At 43.2% G+C, this 14,807-nt stretch overlaps 1 protein-coding gene across 1 annotated transcript in view; it reads left to right on the forward strand.

Annotated features, from left to right (window-relative positions):
- Window positions 1-3,760: 3,760 nt before the first annotated feature.
- The window catches only part of osgin2 (oxidative stress induced growth inhibitor family member 2), a 97,285-nt gene continuing 86,238 nt past the window's right edge, over window positions 3,761-14,807 (forward strand). Inside the window, exon 1 of the mRNA XM_072256756.1 lies at window positions 3,761-4,111. The gene's annotated coding sequence lies outside the window, so the exon portion shown is untranslated. The remainder of the gene's footprint in view (window positions 4,112-14,807) is intronic.

The raw sequence follows: 14,807 nt of genomic DNA on the forward strand, positions 1-14,807 counted from the left end.
TGTATTACTCGTCAGAAAAAATATTACAGCGGTGCTCTGGCAGGATAGATTAGAGGGCTCGTCGAGGGAGGCTACTTGGGTGGAATTGAGAAATGGGAAAGGTGTAGTAACACTTATAGGGGTGTATTATAGATCACCAAATGGGGAGCGAGAATTGTTGGAGAAAAATTTGTAAGGAGATAGCAGATATTTGTAGGAAGTACAAAGTTGTGATCGTGGGAGATTTTAATTTTCCACACATAGACTGGGAAGCCCATACTGTAAAAGGGCTGGATGGTTTGGAGTTTGTAAAATGTGTGCAGGATAGTTTTTTGCAGGAATACATAGAGGTACCAACTAGAGAAGGGGCAGTGTTGGATCTCCTGTTAGGGAATGAGATAGGTCAGGTAACAGAGGTTTGTGTTGGGGAACACTTTGGGTCCAATGATCACAATACCATTAGTTTCAATATAATTATGGAGAAGGATAGGTCTGGACCCAGGGTTGAGACTTTTGATTGGAGAAAGGCTAACTTTGAGGAGATGTGAAAGGATTTAGAAAGAGTAGATTGGGACAATTTGTTTAATGGGAAGGATGTAATAGAGAAATGGAAGTCATTTAAAGGTGAAATTTTGAGGGTACAGAATCTTTATGTTCCTGTTAGGTTGAAAGGAAAGGTTAAAGGTTTGAGAGGGCCATGGTTTTCAAGGGATATTGGAAACTTGGTTCGGGAAAAGAGAAATACCTACAATAGGCAGCATGGAGCAAATGAGGTGCTCAAGGAATATAAATAATGTAAAAAGAATCTTGAGAAAGAAATTAGAAAAGCCAAAGGAAGATATGAGGTTGCTTTGGCAAGTAAGGTGAAAATAAATCCAAAGGGTTTCTACAGTTATATTAATAGCAAAAGGATAGTGAGGGATAAAATTGGTGCCTTAGAGAATCAGAGTGGACAGCTATGTGTGGAGCCAAAAGAGATGGGGGAGATTCTGAACAATTTCTTTTCTTCGATATTCACTAAGGAGAAGGATATTGAATTGTGTAAGGTAAGGGAAACAGGGAGGGAAGGTACGGAAACTATGGTGATTAAAGAAGAGGAAGTACTGGCGCTTTTAAGGAATATAAAAGTGGATAAGTCTCTGGGTCCTGACAAGATATTCCTTAGGACCTTGAGGGAAGTTAGTGTGGAAATAGCAGGGGCTCTGACAGAAATATTTCAAATGTCATTAGAAATGGGGATGGTGCCAGAGGATTGGCATATTGCTCATGTTGTTCCATTGTATAAAAAGGATTCTAAGAGTAAACCTAGCAATTATCGACCTGAGAGTTTGGTAGGTAGATAAATTGATGGAAAGTATTCTTAGAGATGGTATATATAATTATCTGGATAGACAGGGGCTGATTAGGAATAGTCAACATGGATTTGTGCGTGGAAAGTCATGTTTGACAAATCTTATTGAATTTTTTGAAGAGGTTATTAGGAAAGTTGACGGGGGCAAAGTGGTGGATGTTGTCTATATGGACTTCAGTAAGGCTTTTGACAAGGTTCCACACGGAAGGTTGGTTAGGAAGGTTCAATCGTTAGGTATTAATATTGAAGTAGTAGAATGGATTCATCAGTGGCTGGATGGGAGACACCAGAGAGTAGTGGTGGGTAACTGTTTGTCAGATTGGAGGCCAGTGACTAGTGGTGTGCCTCAGGGATCTGTACTGGGTCCAATGTTGTTTGTCATTAACATTAATGATCTGGATGATGGGGTGGTAAATTGGATTAGTAAGTATTCAGATGTTACTAAGATAAGTGAAGTTGTGGATAATGAAATAGGTTTTCAAAGCTTGCAGAGAGATTTAGGCCAGTTAGAAGAGTGGGCTGAAAGATGGCAGATGGAGTTTAATGCTGATAAATGTGAGGTGCTACATTTTGGTAGGACTAATCAAAATAGGACATACATGGTAAACGGTAGGGCATTGAAGAATATAGTAGAACAGAGGGTTCTAGGAATAATGGTGCATAGTTCCCTGAAGGTGGAATCTCATGTGGTTAGGGTGGTGAAGAAAGCTTTTGGTATGCTGGCCTTTATAAATCAGAGCATTGAGTATAGGAGTTGGGATGTAATGTTGAAATTGTACAAGGTATTGGTAAGGCCGAATTTGGAGTATTGTGTACAGTTCTAGTCACCGAATTATAGGAAAGATGTCAACAAAATAGAGAGAGTACAGAGAAGATTTACTAGAATGTTACCTGGGTTTCATCTCCTAAGTTACAGAGAAAGGTTGAACAAGTTGGGTCTTTATTCTTTGGAGTGTAGAAGGTTGAGGGGGGACTTGATAGAGGTATTTAAAATTATGAGGGGGATAAATAGAGTTGACGTGGATAGGCTTTTTCCATTGAGAGTGGGGGAGATTCAAACAAGAGGACATGAGTTGAGAGTTAAAGGGCAAAAGTTTAGGGGTAACATGAAGGGGAGCTCTTTACTCAGAGAGTGGTAGCTGTGTGGAACGAGCTTCCAACAGAAGTGATTGACGCAGGTTCGATGTTGTCATTTAAAGTGAAATTGGATAGCTATATGGACAGGAAATAAATGGAGGGTTATGGGCTGAGTGCAGGTCGGTGGGACTAGGTGAGAGTAAGCGTTTGGCATGGACAAGAAGGACTGAGATGGCCTGTTTCCATGCTGTAATTGTTATATGGTTATATGATTATTTTATGCAAATGATGTTAAGAAACTATCCAAATGCCTTTCGTTCCATTTTCCTGTACATGTCATGTCTTACGTCTGCACGCTTCACTTTGTTTGGTTCATACTGCTCAGGGGCATGTAGATAACTGTCCCACCGGCTGTGGGGGATTTAATGCCTGAGGATTTACTTGTGGTTAAACGCCACTATTTCGAAAGTCCAAAGCCTGCAATCTTATCATAACCATGACTAACCACAGTTAAACAAACATGTTAAAACTTTTATGATCACAAAAGTAAATCATCTGTTCGAAGAGAAGGAAATCACTTTATGATTAATACTGAGATTGTGCACATGTTGAGTCTGAATAGTGCAAAAATGGGCTAAGCTTGATAAAAGGTCACTGCCTTGAATGCCTAACAGTTTCTTAATAATAAAAGATGCCTGACCTGTTGAGTATCTGCTGTGTTTATCTTCATCTTAGAATGCCACCACCACCACTTTTAGAGTTAGAGAATACTACAGCACAGAAACAGGTCCTTCGGCCCAACTAATCTGTGCCGAACCATTAACCTAATTAGTACCATCAATCTACACTCGGACTCTATCCCTCCATCCTACTCTCATCCAGGTACTTATCCAAATTTCTCTTGAATGATGAAATTGACCCTGTATCCACCACTTGCTCATTCCACACTCTCAGCACTCTCTGAGAGAAGAAGATCTCCCTCATGTTCCCCTTTCACCTTTAGCCCAAGACCTCTATTTATAGCCACACCTAATCTCAGTTGGAAAAAGCTTGCTTTCATTTACCCTGTCTATACACTTCATAATTTTGTATACCTCTATGCATGCAGTCTGCTACAGTGGCTCCGCCAAGATTCTTACTTTTTAAACTTTTTAACTTAGGTTATTTGTTGTATTTTTTTCTCATGGTAACACGTTGAAGCTGCACCCTCTCTAACATGCTGGTAGAGGGAGTCTTATTTGGTTTTTTAGCGCTGGAAATAGTTACATTGGGACACGTCTCATTAGCGTGGCAGCAGGATGGCCACACTGTTTATTCCAGACCCCAGGGACCAGCTGATTGCGCTTATGCCGGTCAGTTTAGCGAACAGAGTGGCGGACACCCCGCCTGAAATCTGGAGGAAAACACACAGAGGATGCAGAGGGGGATCAAAAAGGAGAGGGAAGAGGACCGGGTCGAGACAACAGAGGCTTATGGAGAAGAGAAGTTATAAGCCGTGTCTCCCCTCTCTCATCATGGGCAATGTGAGATCGCTGGGTAATAAAATGGATGAATTGACGGCGCTTGTCAGGAGTCAGAGAACATTTCGGGAGAGCAGTGTCATGTGTTTTACTGAAACGTGGCAGCACGAGGACATACCTGATCAAAGTGTTTCCATAGAGGGCTTCCAGACCGTTTAAGCTGACCGGAATTGCGCTGACAGCGGTAAGTGTAAAGGAGTGGGGCTGGCGGTTCTGGTAGACAACAGATGGTGCAATCCTGGTCATACTACGATCAAGGAACGTGTCTGCAGCCCGGATATTGAATTTTTTGCTGTTGGACTCCGGCCATATTATTTGCCAAGGGAAATCTCGCATGCAATTGTGGTTGGTCGGCGTGTAACATCATTTACACCATCATAGCCGGATTACAAACCCAGCACCCGAGTGCCCTCGTTACCATCTCGGGTGACTTCAACCATGTTACCCTGGCTAGAACACTGCCCAACTTCAGGCAGTATGTGAGCTGTACAACCAGAGGGGAGAGGACTCTGGATTTGATGTACGCTAACATTAACGATGCATACAGCTCCTCTCCCCTCCCCCCACTGGGAAGGTCAGATCACAACCTGGTGCATCTAAAACCCTGTTACGTGCCTCTGGTGAAGAGTAAACCTGCAACCTCGAGGACAGTGAGGAAATGGTCGGAGGAGGCTTATGAGGCGCTCCAGGGTTGTTTTGAGGTGACAGAATGGCAGGCACTCTGTGAGCCACATGGAGAGGATATTGATGGGCTCACAGAGTACATCACTGATTACATCAACTTCTGTGTGGACTGCAATGTTCCAAAAAGAACTGTCCTTTGTTATTCAAATAACAAGCCATGGGTAACAAAGGACATTAAGGACATCCTGAACGCTAAAAAGAGGACATTTAGAGATGGAAATAGGGAGGAGCTGAGGGCAATACAGAGGGACCTGAAAGCCAGGATCAGGGAAGCTAAAGACAGGTACAGGAGGAAGCTTGAGTGGAAACTCCAGCAGAACAACATGAGAGATGTCTGGAGTGGGATGAGGACCATCACTGGGTTCCAGCAAACTAGCAATAGAGGAGCTGAAGGCAGTGTGGACAGGGCCAACGAACTTAACCTGTTCTTTAACAGATTAGACATTGTGGCCCCTGCCCATCCCCCACATGAGTCATCTGTTGTCGGCCCCTAACCAACACATATTCCACTCTCCCCTCCTACCCCTCCTCACAGTCCCCCACCCTGCTCTCATGACTATACCCCTTCCCCACACGAAACCACCACGGTAGGCTTCACAGCTGAACAGGTGAGAAGACAGTTGAAACGTCTCAACCCAAGCAAGGCTGCAGGACCGGATGGCGTCAGTACCAGGGTGCTCAAAGCCTATGCCCCTCAGCTATGTGGAGTACTTCACCATGTCTTCAACCTGAGCCTGAGGCTCCAGAGGGTTTCTGTGCTGTGGAAGACATCCTGCCTCGTCCTTGTGCCCCAGCGGCCTCAATGACTACAGACCGGTGGCATTGGCCTCCCACATCATGAAGACCCTGGAGAGACTTGTTCTGGAGCTGCTCCGGCCTATGGTCAGGCCACACTTAGATCCCCTCCAGTTCGCCTACCAGCCCCGACTAGGAGTTGAGGATGCCACCGTCTACCTGCTGAACTGTGTATACGCCCACCTGGACAAGCCAGCGAGCACTGTGAGGGTCATGTTTTTTGACTTCTCCAGTGCGTTCAACACCATCCGCCCTGTTCTGCTGGGGGAGAAGCTGACAGCGATGCAGGTGGATGCTCTCCTGGTGTCATGGATTCTTGATTACCTGACTGGCAGACCACAGTACATATGCTTGCAACACTGTGTGTCCGACAGAGTGATCAGCAGCACTGGGGCTCCACAGGGGACTGTCTTCTCTCCCTTTCTCTTCACCATTTACACCTCGGACTTCAACTACTGCACAGAGTCTTGTCATCTTCAGAAGTTTTCTGTTGACTCTGCCATAGTTGGATGCATCAGCAAGGGAGATGAGGTTGAGTATAGGGCTACGGTAGGAAACTTTGTCACATGGCGTGAGCAGAATTATCTGCAGCTTAATGTGAAAAAGACTAAGGAGCTAGTGGTGGACCTGAGGAGAGCTAAGGTACCGGTGACCCCTGTTTCCATCCAGGGGGTCAGTGTGGACATGGTGGAGGATTACAAATGCTTGGGGATACGAATTGACAATAAACTGGACTGGTCAAAGAACACTGAGGCTGTCTACAAGAAGGGTCAGAGCCGTCTCTATTTCCTGAGGAGACTGAGGTCCTTTAACATCTGCCAGATGATGCTGAGGATGTTCTACGAGTCTGAGGTGGCCAGTGCGATCATGTTTGCTGTTGTGTGCTGGGGCAGCAGGCTAAGGGTAGCAGACACCAACAGAATCAACAAACATTCATAAGGCCAGTGATGTTGTGGGGATGGAACTGGACTCTCTGACGGTGGTGTCTGAAGAGGATGCTGTCCAAGTTGCATGCCATCTTGGACAATGTACTAGTTGGGCACAGGAGTACATTCAGCCAGAGACTCATTCCACCGAGATGCAACACAGAGCGTCATAGGAAGTCATTCCTGCCTATGGCCATTAAACTTTACAGCTCCTCCCTTGGAGGGTCAGACACCCTGAGCCAATAGGCTGGTCCTGGACTTATTTCCTGGCATAATTTACATATTACTATTTAACTATTTATGGTTTTATTACTATTTAATTATTTATGGTGCAACTGTAACAAAAACCAATTTCCCCCAGGATCAATTAAGTATGACTACTACTATAAATCTCTCCTCAATAATGTATTTCTTTGAGTTCGGGAGAATGGCGGTGGGATCTCATAGAAACATTCCAAATGTTAAAAGGCCAGAACTGATTAGATATGACAAAGTTATTTCCCATGGTAGGGGAGTCTAGGACAAGAGGGCACGACTTCAGGATTGAAGGACATCCATTTAGAATGGAGATGCAGAGAAATTACTTTAGTCAGAGGGTGATGAATATGTGGAATTTGTTGCTAAGCGTGGCTGTGGAGGCCAAGTCATTGGGTGCATTTAAGGCTGAGATAGACAGGTTCTTGATTAGCCAGGGCATAAAGGGGTATGGGGAGAAGACAGGGGAGTGGAGATAACTGGAAGAATTGGATCAACCCATGATTGAATGGCGGAGCAGACTCAATGGGCTGAATGGCCTACTTCTGCTCCTATATCTTTTGGTCTTATGGAATAAAGTCCCAACCTATTCAACCTTTCCCTATCAGTCAGGTCCTCAAGTCCCAGCAATATTCTTGTCAATTTTCTCAGCAATCTTATTTACATTTTTTCTAATGCTAGTTGACCAGAACTGCATACAATACTCCAAATTAGGCCTCACCAACATCTTATACAACTTCAACATAACATCCCAACTCCTGTACTCAGTACATTGATTTATGAAGGCCAATGTGCCAAAAGCGTTCTTTATGACCCTATCTACCCGTGACATCACTTTTGAGAAATTATGGATCACTATTCTCATATCCCTCTGTTCTACTGCACTCCTCAGTGCCCTACCACAATGCCTTACCATGCACAGTGTAAGAACAGCCCTGGGTGGTCATTCCAAAGTGCAACACCTCACACTTCTCTGCATTAAATTCTATCTTCCATTTTTCAGCCCTTTACACTAGCTGGCCCAGATCCCACTATAAGCTTTGACAGTTTTCCTTGCTGTCCACTATACCCCCAATCTTAGTGTCATTCACAAATTTGCTGATCCAGTTTACCATATTACCATTAAGATCTTTGATATAGATGACAAACAACAAAGGACCCAGCACCAATCCCTGCAGCACATCACTACTCACAGGCCTCCAGTCAGATAGGCAACCATCTACAACCATTCCCTGGCTCCTTCTACGAAGCCAATGTCTAATCCAATTTATGCCATATGAATAAATCTTCTTGACCAATCTCCCACACAGAACCCTGTCAAAGGCCTTGCTAAAATTCAAGTAGATAACATCCACTGCCTTGCTTTCATCACCTTTCTTGGTAATAACCTCAAAAAAACTCTAAGATTGGTTAAACACAACTTAACATGTATAAAGCCATGTTGACTATCCCTAATCAGACCCTGTTTATCCAAATACTTATACTGGGAGATTGTTGTTTGCTGCTGCTTACACGCGGGAGGGGGGAGCAGAGGGGATGGACTTTGGGGTTCTAACATTTAACTGTCATTCATTCTTTGGAGCACTTCTCTGTTTCTCGTAGATGTTTGCGAAGAAAAAGCATTTCAAGATGTATATTGTATACATTTCTCTGACATTAAATTGAACTTTCCTTAGAATCTCTTACAATAACTTTCCCACAACAGATGTCCTGCTTGCTGTCCTATAATTTTCTGGCTTATCCTTAGAGCTTTTCTTAAACAACAGAACAACATTTGGTACCCTCTAGCACCCGACCTGTGGCTAAGGATGTTTTACATATCTCTGCCAGGACCTCTGCAATTTTAGCACTAGCCTTTCACAGGTTCCAAGGGAACACCTTGTCAGGCCCCGGCAATTTATCACCCTAATTTGCCGCAAGACAGCAAACAGCACCTCCTCTGTAATCTGTATATGGTCCATGACCTCGCTGCTGAATTTCCTCACATCTATAGACTCTGTGCCAATCTCCCGGGTATACACAGTTGCAAAGAATCCTTTTGTGAACTCCCCGTCTCTTTCGGCTCCACACATAGATTACCTGTCTGATCTTCCAGAGACCAATTTTGTCCCTTGCTATCCTGTTGCTCTTAATATACAAGCCATAAGGATTCTCCTTCTCCTTGTCTGCTAGACCATAAGACATAGGCACAGAATTAGGCCATCTGGCCCATCGAGTCTGCGCTGCCATTCAATCACAGCTGATCCTTTTTTCTCTCCTCCTCAACCTCAGTTCCTGGCCTTCTCCCCATAACTTTTGATGCCATGTCCAATCAAGAACCTATCAATCTCTGCCTTAAATACACCAACGACCTGGCCTCCACAGCTGCATGTGGAAACAAATTCCACAAATTCACCACCCTTTGGCTAAAGAAATTTCTCTGCATCTCTGTTTTGAAAAGGTGCCCCTCTATCCTGAGGCTGTGCCTTCTTGTCCTAGACTCTCCCACCATGGGAAACATCCTCTGTCTAGGCCTTTCAACATTTGAAAGGTTTCAATGAGATCCCTCCTCATCCTTCTGAATTCCAGTGAGTACAGACCCAGAGCCATCACACATTCCTCGTATGATAACCCCTTCATTCCTGGAATCATCCTTGTGAACCTCCTCTGGACCCTCTCCAATGCTAGCACATCTTTTCTAAGATGAGGGGTCCAAAACTGTTCACAATACTCAAGATGAGTCCTCACCAGTACATTATAAAGCCTCAGCATCACATCCTTGCTCTTGTATTCTAGACCTCATGAAATGAATGCTAACATGTCTTCTTTTAGCCCTTCTACTTTCCTTAAGTGTTCTCTTGCATTCTCTTATAACTTATCTGTCTCTGCCTGCATATACCTGCTCTGTACCTCCCCTTTTTTCTTAGCTGGGGCCTCAATATCTGTTGAAAACCAAGGTTCCATTAACTTTTGAAGGCCTCTGATTTATTATCACGTATACCTTTGGCAGAAAACAAGCTATCCCAGTCCACACTTGCCAGATCCTTTCTGAAACTATCAAAGTTGGCCTTTCTTCAATTTAGAGTCTCAATCCAAGGATCTGACTTATCCTTGTCCATAATTACCTTGAAACTGATGGCATTATAATCACTAGATGCAAAATGCTTCCCTAACTGCAGATCAAGTTTTGCACACTCTGACATTGGGACTTCTACACAGAAGATACAGTATAAAGCTTACACTGTATACTGATCATACAGGTCAAATCATTACATTGTGTATTGAGATAGAACAAGGTAAAATAATAGCAGAATACAAAATAAAATGTAACAGCTACAGAGAAAGTGTAGTGCACGTAAACAAAAAGGTGCAAGGTCATAACAAGGTAGACCGTTAAGCTTGAGCCTATCTTAGTGTTCTAGGGAAAAACCCTACTGTCTTATTACAGCGGGGTGGAAGCTGCACTTCCTTATTGAATGATACGTGCTTTCAGGCTTCTGTATCTTCTGCTCAAGTGGGTGTGTGGATGAGGTCTTTGGTTATTCTGGTTGCCCGATGAGGCAGTAAGAAGTATAGGCAGTCTACTGAGGGAGCCAAGAGCAGAATTCAGAGGTAATGTGAGAGTGTCTACATTTGACATGAAGACAGCATTGGAACAAGAGTTAAAGTGATGTTAACAGGCAACAAAGAGAAAGTATTTCTTTGAGTGGAGTCCTACTTTGCACGAAGGAGGCAATCTGTGGGAGCTCATGAATGTAACCTGCACAGACCACTTGACACCAGGACATCTGTTAAAGTAGTAGACCACTGATTCTTCCCACCAAATGTGACTTTCAATATGATCATGGCTGATCTGATCCTTCACCTCAACTCTATTTTCTTATGCTTAATTCCATTACACTCCAAAGATCTGCTTATCTTAATCTTGAGTATATTTAATGATTCAATATCCAGAGACTTGATTCAGAACTTGTGAGAAAAGAAATTCCTCCTTCTTTCACAAATAGTCAACCTCTTCACCTGAAAATATACCCACTAATTTTATATCAATCGGGAAAATACATTCTCTCAATCCTCATCCTGGAAAAGTGGAAAACATTGTTAATTTGCTTATTATTGTTACATGTAGAGAGATACAATGGAAAACTTTATATGTCATCTCTACAAATCATTTCAAAACACAAGTACATTGAGGCAGTACAAGGGAAGAGCAATAACAGAATGCAGGATATAGGCTCCAGGAGCATGATGATTTAAATTTATCATACATGAGTTTCACTCAAGAGTCGTATTACAATGGGATAGAAGTTGTCCTTGAGTCTTATGGAGCGTTTCAAGCCTTTGCATCTTCTTTAAATGTAAAAGAGCCTGCAAATACTAGGAATCCAAAGTAATGCACACAAAATGCTGGAAGCACTCAGCAGGTCAGGCAGCACCTATAGAAAAGAATATACAGTCAATGTTTTGGCCGGGACCCTTCTTCAGGACAGATTTCTAACCTGGAGGGAGAAGGTAGAAGGAAAGTTATCTGCATATCTGTGGATCATTAATTCTACACATCTCAAATTCAGACATATAAAATTAATGAACAGATGCAGATATTGAGAAATAAATTCTATATATCTGAATATCTGACACATTTAATGCACTTTTATGATTTTGTAATTTTAAAGTTTTGCCTCAACACTCACAAAGAGGCAATTTAATTTTAAAGAGAGTGTCAGGCAGATCTAAGACTAAAACTTTGCACCTGAAGTCTTCAACCTACAACTCCACTATGAAAATAGATTTTGTAATTGCCTTTATTAGTCAAAGCAGTGAGTTCAAGAGCCAGTAAGTTATGTTTCAACTTTGTAAAATTCTGGTTAGGTTGCATCTGTGTCTGGAAGATGGGTGGCCTTGAATAGTACATGAGAGACAGAGAGGTGAGGAACAAATGCACTGCTGTTTATTTGATTTGGAAATCATCTACCAGAATGCCTTCTTATATTATGTTCACAACATATCAGACAGGAACGCTTGACAGCAATACATAACATATCCTCCCCCCCCCCCCATCTTAAACTTGGCTTGGGTACTGCATTGTCATCAGGGGGCACCTCAGAAAGCACAGGCAACAGGGGATGAATGGTTTTGCTGATTAAAGACTGGCATGTAATGATTCCGACTGCCAAACAGGTCACCTAGAATACCTAGGAACGGAGATCACATTACAGGGGACAGTAGAATTATTGCAAAGGCAAGGTTCCACTTGTCTTCATACTGTTAACTAGCTTTTTGAAAACAAACGTACCTGTGTCTTTTTTTCTATTTGTTAAGGACCAGATGATGCAGTTAGAGTCTGTTCCACGAGCAAACATTTTGAGACCTTTCAGTTTTGCTTCCACCTCTTCCACAGACAAAACTACTCCAGTCTATGAACTCTCCTTTAGTTTCTCCTTGTCAGTCTGGACAGCAGTGGTTTCGCATCCACATTTGTTTTTTGCAGTATTTCTAATATATTGACCCTTTTATTAATCTCTTTATTGTCTTCTCATGATGGAATGGGAGCAAAATAATTCCCAAGCTGTGAAACAGGTGCTCCAGATGAGCAAGTCTCTCAAGTTCTTCATGTGGTGTTGACTGCAGGCTACTCGAGCGACTACCTGGTCTACTTCAGTTACTTGAAAACTATTGAATGAACTGGCTAGATGACACTGATCCTTCAGCAAACATGTATTCAATCATTGATGCTAGTCTAGGAGCGGTTTTCTCCATGAAAGTTCAAATTAATTCACTGTCAAAGTACATATATGTCACCATATACAACCCCGAGATTTATTTTCTTGTTTGCTCTTTCAATAAATCCATAATAGAATAATCACCAAAATAGGGTCAATGAAAAACCATACCAACTGGGTGTACAGCCAGAATGCAAAATACAATGAACTGTGCAAATGCAAAAAGAAAGAAATAATTAGTAAGTAAGTAAATGAATGAATGAATGAATGAATGAATATCTACAAAATGAGATGAAGACTCTTTGAAAGTCCATAGGTTGTGGGAACACTTCAATGATGAGGCAAGTGAAGTTGAATGATGTTATCCCCTTTGGTTCAAGATCCTGATGGTTAAGGAATAGTAACTGTTCCTGAACCTGGTGGTGCAAATCCTGAGGCTCCTGCACCTTCTTCCTGATGGCAGCAGCAAGAAGAGAGCATGACCTGGGTGGTGGGGGTACCTGATGATGCATACTACTTTCTTACAACAACACTTCATGCAGAAGTGTTCAATGGTGGGGAGAGTGATATCTGTGATGGTCTGGGCTGTATCTATTACTTTTTGTAGGATTTTCCATTCAGGCATTGGTGTTTCCATACCAGGCTGTGATACAGCCAGTCAACATATTCTCCACCACACAGCTATAGAGGTTTGTTAAAGTTTTAGATGTCATGCCGAATCTTTGCAAAGTCCTTCATTGAGGGTTTAGGCAAAACTGCTTCCTGCAGAACTTCACCTCCACTCATCAAAAACACACTTGCCATCACCAAGCTCTCTCCTAAAGCATTTTAGTTATCTTCATCCTTCTCTACATCTCTGTCACACAAGTCTTTGTCTCTGTCATTCCGATCAAAGTTTCTTTGTGTTATTATGCACCCACTTCCAAATCTTCACAAGCAAATATTTTCATTCTTTTTATTTTCCAATGGGCTTCAAGATTGTTGACCATTGGTCACATGACAGCCATCACCAAAGCTTCAGCACTGAAGACAGAGTACAACATCAGGATCTTCTTCCTTTATTCTCTCTTGTGGATCTGTAACTCTTTACTTGAGAAATGCTCTCTCCGAGTCTGAAACTTAGCCCTTCGTGGTCCCATCCAGTTGCGAACTCCTGGCAGGACAGCAATGCAAGGATACAAGCCATCTTTCAGGGTCTCAGATGCCTTCCCTGTCATATTCTTCCAAAAGAAGTTCAGTTCCAGAATGGGAATGGGACGTGGAATTAAAATGTGTGGCCACTGGGAGATCCTGCTTTCTCGAGAAAGCAGGATCTCCCAGTGGCCACACATTTTAATTCCACGCCCCATTCCCATATGTCTATCCACGGCCTCCTCTACTGTAAAGATGAAGCCATACTCAGGTTGGAGGAACAACACCTTATATTCCGTCTGGGTAGCCTCCAACCTGATGGCATGAACATTGACTTCTCAGACTTCCGCTAATGCCCCACCTCCCCCTCATACACCATCCGTTATTTATTTATATACACACATTCTTTTTCTCCCTCTATCCCCCTCACTATACCCCTTGCGTATCCTCTGGTTTCCCCCCTGCCTTTCTTTTTCCCTAGGCCTCCTATCCCATGATCCTCTCATATCCCTTTTGCCAATCAACTGTCCAGCTCTTGGCTGCATCCCTCCCCCTTCTGTCTTCTCCTATCATTTCGGATCTCCCCCTCCCCCTCCCACTTTCAAATCTCTTACTAGCTCCTCTTTCAGTTAGTCCTGACGAAGGGTCTCGGCCCGAAATGTCGACTGTACCTCTTCGTAGAGATGCTGCCTGGCCTGCTGCATTCACCAGCAACTTTTATGTGTGTTGCTTGGAATTCCAGCATCTGCAGATTTCCTCGTGTTTGCATTTGATAAGGTATCCCATGCAAGGCTTATTGAGAAAGTTAGGAGGCATGGGACCCAAGGGTACCTTGCTTTGTGAATCCAGAATTGGCTTGCCCATAGAAGGCAAAGAGTGGTTGTAGACAGGTCATATTCTGCATGGAGGTCGGTGACCAGTGGTGTGCCTCAGGGATCTGTTTAGGAAACCCCTTCTCTTTATGAGTTTTATAAATGACCTGGACGAGAAGTGGAGGGATGGTTTAGTAAATGTGTTGAATGCACAAAGGTTGGGGGCGTTGTGGATAGTGTGGAGGGCTGTCAGAGGTTACAGCAATAGGATGCAAAACTGGGCTGAGAAGTGGCAGATGGAGTTCAACCCAGATAAGTGGATAGTCAGAGGCTTTTCCCCAGGGCTGAAATGGCTAGCACGAGAGGGCATGGTTTTAAGGTGCTTGGAAGTAGGTACAGAGGAGACGTCAGGGGTAAGTTTTTTTTACGCAGAGATTGGTGAGTGCGTGAAATGGGCTGCCAGCGGCGGTGGTGGAGGCAGAAATGATAGGGTTGTTTAAGAGATTCCTGGATGGCTACATGGAGCTCAGAAAAATAGAGGGCTATGGGTAAAGCCTAGATAGTTCTAAGGTAGGGAC

This window comes from Mobula birostris, chromosome 1 (assembly GCF_030028105.1).
Source record: "Mobula birostris isolate sMobBir1 chromosome 1, sMobBir1.hap1, whole genome shotgun sequence".
NCBI lineage: Eukaryota > Metazoa > Chordata > Chondrichthyes > Myliobatiformes > Myliobatidae > Mobula > Mobula birostris.